This window comes from Castanea sativa, chromosome 1, assembly GCF_040712315.1.
Source record: "Castanea sativa cultivar Marrone di Chiusa Pesio chromosome 1, ASM4071231v1".
Classification (NCBI taxonomy): domain Eukaryota; kingdom Viridiplantae; phylum Streptophyta; class Magnoliopsida; order Fagales; family Fagaceae; genus Castanea; species Castanea sativa.
The window spans coordinates 10,462,095-10,468,185 of record NC_134013.1 but is presented as its reverse complement, the minus strand read 5'-3'; positions in this window follow the sequence as shown (position 1 = coordinate 10,468,185).

Below are 6,091 nucleotides of genomic sequence, written 5' to 3'. Positions count from 1 at the left end.
ATAAATAATTGCAACACATGCCTAGCAATAATTTAAACATCATGTGACAACCTGTTGCGTCAAAGTTAACTCAAGAAATGGACCACTTTTATTAGAAGTTAAACTGGGGAAAAATACTTTTCCATTGATATAAAATTTCTTTGTGAAAAACTGGTAAGACTTCGGTACAAAACATCCTAATATAACTGACATAACACAACATTTTCAATCAACGTCCCTAATTACTAACCAGTATGATGGGCAAACAAATTTTTAGTGAAACATATTTCAATATGATATATATTTAACTAAAACATTAAAAGTTAAAAATTCAATTTGAGAAATTGTAGAAAATATTATATGTAGTGACTGTTTGGGGGTGGAACGAATCCAAGCCCGCAAGCAGTTTGTTTGCTCTGGGGCCGAGGACCCGCACGGCTTTGTTCTTTGCAAGCGACGTGAGCAGTGTTTTAGACTTACTCCCACATCGAAAAAAGATGCTTCCCACTCATGCCTTATAAGCCTTAGCTGAAGACAAGAGTATACCACTACGACACGTGTTTTAGACTTGCTCCCACATCGAAGAAAGATGAGCCCCACTCATGCCTTACAAGCCTTAGCGGAAGACAAGAGTGTACCGCATCTTTCTTTGATGTGGGAGCAAGTCTAAAACACTACTCATGTCGCTTGCAAAGAACAAAACCGTGCGGGTCCTCGGCCCCGGAGCGGACAAACTGCTTGCGGGCTTGGATTATTGTTTTTCACATGGTGCGCATAACATGTTTGTTAAGTGCGCTCAGGAAAGACAAGTATGAAGCCAATCAACTAGTTCATGCTATAGTTTCTCAAGATTGGTTATTTTTAGATAGGCTAATGTATTTGAATATGGGTTCATCCATTGCATTCGGGCTGTTATTGTATTGGGCTTATTTTTATATAGGCTAATGTATTTGAATATGGGTTCATTCATTGCATGTAGGTTGTTATTGTATTGGGCTTACTTTTATACCTGAGGTTTTGTCATGGATTGACAAAAAGGGATATTGTTAGGGTCATTTATTTTGGTATTGTCAACCATGCTAAATTATGTGTCTTAAAGTTGTGACTGAAGACCAAGTTGAAGACACAAAGTATACTTAAGAAAAGCTCAAGAAAAACACATTTTTAGCATGTACTTCGATAGAAGTTAGATACTTACTGTCTTCTTGATAGGAGCTCAATAGCAGCTCGATCTATCGAGTTTCCTGGATTAGCAAAAATCAAAAACTCAAAAAAACCCATAGCTTATTCGTTTGAAGTTCGAATTAAGATCCGTTTGAACCGGTATTTAAAGGACATTATAAGCCATCTATTAGAAGGCCTTTTTAGACAGAGAAACAATCCGTTTATGCGGTTAGGATTTTGTAACCAAGTTTTCTCTATTTCATAAAATCAAAGAGTTTCAAAGTAGATCTGAAGATTCCATTGGTGAAGAAGCTGAAGTCATAACAATCACCACAGACTTGCTACTGTGAGGAAAACCTTCAAGAGGCTCTTGAAGTCAATTGGAGGTTCCAATTGTGTGGGTGAAGCGTTCATATATTGAAGAGTTCAGAGGTTTTAAAGAGGTAGAAGATTTCTGTTTTAAGTTCATCTACTGAGGTTGTAGAGTCTAGAGACAAAAGTTTTGTACTAAATTTGAATATTCTCTTTATTATAGTGGATTGCTTTTTGGGAAGGTTTCCCCCCAAATTTTGTACTATGAAACTAGTTTGTTTCATTGATTTTCCTAGGGTATCATATCTTGTCCTATTTACTATTCTGCTGTGTATGATATTGATCTTTGTTTGTTTGAACAAGGATTATTCATAATAGATCTAATTAAAAACTTGGGTTTAAAACTTGTTAATTCAATCAACTAAGGTCTAAATTTTTCAACAAATAGTAGCAAAAATAAGCTAAAAATGTAGATAATTTGAATTGTTCTGCTCATCCCAAATAGATGCGTAGTTTAATTATAAAAATAAAAATTGAAATCAAAAGAATTTGAAGGAAATATGAGATATGATTTAATTATAATTTATTTAGTATTGAGTTGATCTAGAACAATATTTCGTAAATGCAATAGGTTGATGACAGATCCTTTATGTCAGAGCAACAACATTTCTAAGTTCCTAAAACCCTCCATGCACACTTGAAATAATACTGAACTATCACCAAATTACAAACACTTAAAAACTAATTCATAGGATTACCAATCCAACATTTGAGTAACCATTGTCAACCTGTCTTTGCAAAGAGCTATGCATGTTGGTAAACACTAAAACCAAAATAGTCTCTTGTACACTCTAATTTTTTGCACTAAGTTTCTTCAAAATTGGTGTTATTTGATGATTTGGCATGAATGCAAACATGAACATGCGAATCAACCATCAAATTAGGGTTTCAAACATAATATTCAAATATGCTAATATGAAATTTAGATTTTGTAAATTCAAACAAGTTGAATTTATGAGGCAATGTGTTGTAGTTTTCAATCTTATGTTTTACATCAATGTAAAGGTTGTATTTTTTTTCGTTTTTCTTTTCTTTTCATTAAATATGTGGTAACTTAAATGTAAAATCGTCGATCTATGAGGAACAATATTACCAATTGAATCATAATTTTGATAAACTATTTGTCATGGCCTACCCGCACACCCAAGGTCATCAAGATCACGATTTTTTCACAACATTAAAAAACAAAACATCCCTGAACATAAAAGTGTCACCAGTGTAATTTAATTTGAATGAATCCTTAGCATAAAATTAGAATGTGTAAAATTTAACTGCAATAACACTTGATCACTCCACAAGTATAAGTACTTTGTGGGGTGTGAGAGGTAATGGTTGGGGGTCAAGTCTCCAGGAGGGACCTTTACACACAGATACACTTAGATTATGTTAGAGTAGAATTTCTATCTTGTGTATATAAAAAAAAAAAACACTTGGCACAAAATCACAGTTAAAAACAAAATTTTGATTTCAATTAAATTTGAAATTCTACTGCTAATATATATTATATCGGATAGAGATGGTAAATATTTAATGATAAGATCAACAATAGAAAGCAAAATCATATGGTAAAAGATTAATTTAACAAACAATTATACTATCAATCGAGTTTTTTTTTTTTTTTGAGATACTTATCCTGTCAATCAAGTTGTGGTGGGGTACGTATATTAAACCTAACTTTAGGATTAAACCTATTTGTATTTAAAATTGATTATCATTTTTCATTTAATTCTCACCATCATCATCATAATTCATGAACTAATTTAATAATTAATTAAAAGAAAACAAATTCCATTTATCATGAATCAAATATGCAATTTCACTCCAATTATCCAATTATTAAAAAAAAATTGTGGTTTTACTTCAAATCATAACAAACAAAAAGAAAAGAAAAGGAGAGAGTCTGAACTGCATGCACTAACAATCATGTATAGAAACAATATACGTTATTACACAGGAAACCAGATTTGCTAGCTCGAGATATCTCTCGCTTTCCATCACTTACTACAATTTCCATTCTTTCCTTTCCTTTCCTTTCACTACACTTCTCAATCTGAAGATCTATGCACCAATCCCTTCTTAACCTTCACCCAAACCCTTGCTTACCTTACGCCCACCTCACCACCACCACCACCACCAACGTTGATCTCCAATATCCGCTCTTTTCCTTGCCGGCAACGTTCTCTTCTCCTTGATCCAACCTTCCTCATTCTCAGATCCAAGGTAAGATCCGCTCTTTTCTCCGCCTTGATTTGGAAAATTATGTGCATTTCAATTCAATTTTAGGTTTTTGGATCGGAAAATTTGAAAGAATGAGAACAAAAATCAAAGGCAAAAATTCAATCTTAGTTCTACATATCAATTCGAATATCAAACATCCAAACCTTTAAGGTTTAGATAGTTCAATAACATTCGTGCTATATAGAAATCTCTAAGGCAAAAATTCAATAGAATTTATGCTATATAGAAAGTGTGTCTTAAAAATACTATTTATGTTCTACATATTAGTTAATTGGATATTAGGGTTTGGATATCAGACATCCAAACCTCTAAGACAAAAATTCAATGGAATTCATGTTATATAGAAAAGCATGTTTTAGAAAGACTATTTTAGTTTTAGATATCATACATCCAAACCTTTAAGGTTTGAATATCTTTAACGCAAAAATTCAATAATAATCATGCTATACAAAAAATGTGTATTAGAAATATTATTTTAGTTCTACATATCAGTTTGGATATTAAGCATCCAAACCTTTAAGATTTGGATATTTCTAAGAAAAAAATTCAATATAATTCATGTTATAAAGAAATCGCATCACAGAAACACAATTTCAGTTCTACATATCAGTTTGGATATTAGTGGACATCTTTAAGGAAAAAAAAATCAAATAGTATTCATTTTATATAGAAATTATGTCTTTGAAGCACAATTTCAATTCACATATGAATTTGGATATCAAACATAGGGAAAAAAAATTCAAACTTATTCATTTTATTTAAAAATTGTATCTTAAAAACACATTTTATGTTCTACATATATATATATATATATATATATATATATATCAATTTGGATATTAGTCATCTACTCTAAAGAAAAAATTCAATAGAATTCTTACTATATAGAAATTGTGTTTTAAAAACACTATTTTAGATTTACATATTAGTTTGGATCTCTTTGACAAAGATTTAATAGTATTCATGCTATACAGAAATCATGTCTTAAAAAGAATATTTCAATTTTATATATCAATTTAGATAGTAGAGGTTCAAACTTTTAAGGTTTGAATATCTTTAAGGCTAAAATTCAATAAAATTCATGCGTGTTTTAGAAACACTATTTCAGTTTTATATATCAATTTAAATATCAGACATCGTGTTATAAATAAATTGCATTTTAAAAAGATTATTTCAGTTCTATATATTAATTTGAATATATGATATCGATGTCTCTAGGCTTCATTTGGGAGTTCATAAGAGAATGAAATAGAATGATCATAAGGGAATGGAATGGAATGTATTTAAGGGTCTGTTTGGGAGTTTATAAGGGAATGAAATTGAATGATCATGAAATAAAATGGAATGAAGCGTGGACCCCATCTTGATGATCTTGTCTCCCCTCTCCAATATGCTTTTGTCCCAAGCAGGAGAAGCGTGGACAATGCCATTGTGGTCCAAGAGCTCATCCATACCATTAGTAATAAGAGAAGCACGGTGGGTTACATGGCTATCAAAGTGGATTTAGAAAAGGCTTATGATAAAACTGAATGGAGTTTCATCCATGAAGTGCTTATCAATGCCAATTTTCCCCATAATTTGATAAGCCTTATCATGAGTTGTGTATCGCCGGTCTTTACTTCCATTCTTTATAATGGAGGTAACATAGAGCCTATTCTCTCCTCACGAGGAATTAGGCAAGGAGACCTGCTTTCTCCTTATTTATTCATTCTTTGCATGGAAGTTCTCGACTATCTCATTGAGGAAAAATGCAAGGAAAAGAGATGGACTCCTATCAAAAGCTCTATCAATGGGGTTGCCTTTTCGCATCTATTCTTCGTAGATGATTTGGTGCTATTTGCTAAAGTAGACCATATTAACTGTTCAACGATAAGGGATGTGTTGGATGCCCTTTGTGATAGATCCGGTTAGTCCATTAGTGCAAGCAAATCAAGGGTCTACTTTTCTCCAAATGTTGATGTTGATACTAGGGAATCCTTATGTGATATCTTAGGATTTCATTCAACCCCTAACCTTGGAAAATATCTTAGGTTTCCCATAAAAAACTGTGGAGCAAATAATGAGGACCTAAACTTTGTGTTGGATAAGGTAAAGCAAAAATTGGCTGGTTGGAAAGCCAATCTTCTTTCTTTGGCAGGTATGGCTATTCTTATCTAAGCTTCTACTACAACCATACCGGCGTATGTCATGCAATGCACGACTCTTCCAAAGAAGTTGCTTGATAACATTGATAGTGTTAATTGAAACTTTTTGTGGGGATCGACGGAAGACGTCAAAAAAATCCATTGGGTGGATGGCATAAAGTAACTAAACCCAAAGAGGAAGGGGGTTTAGGTAT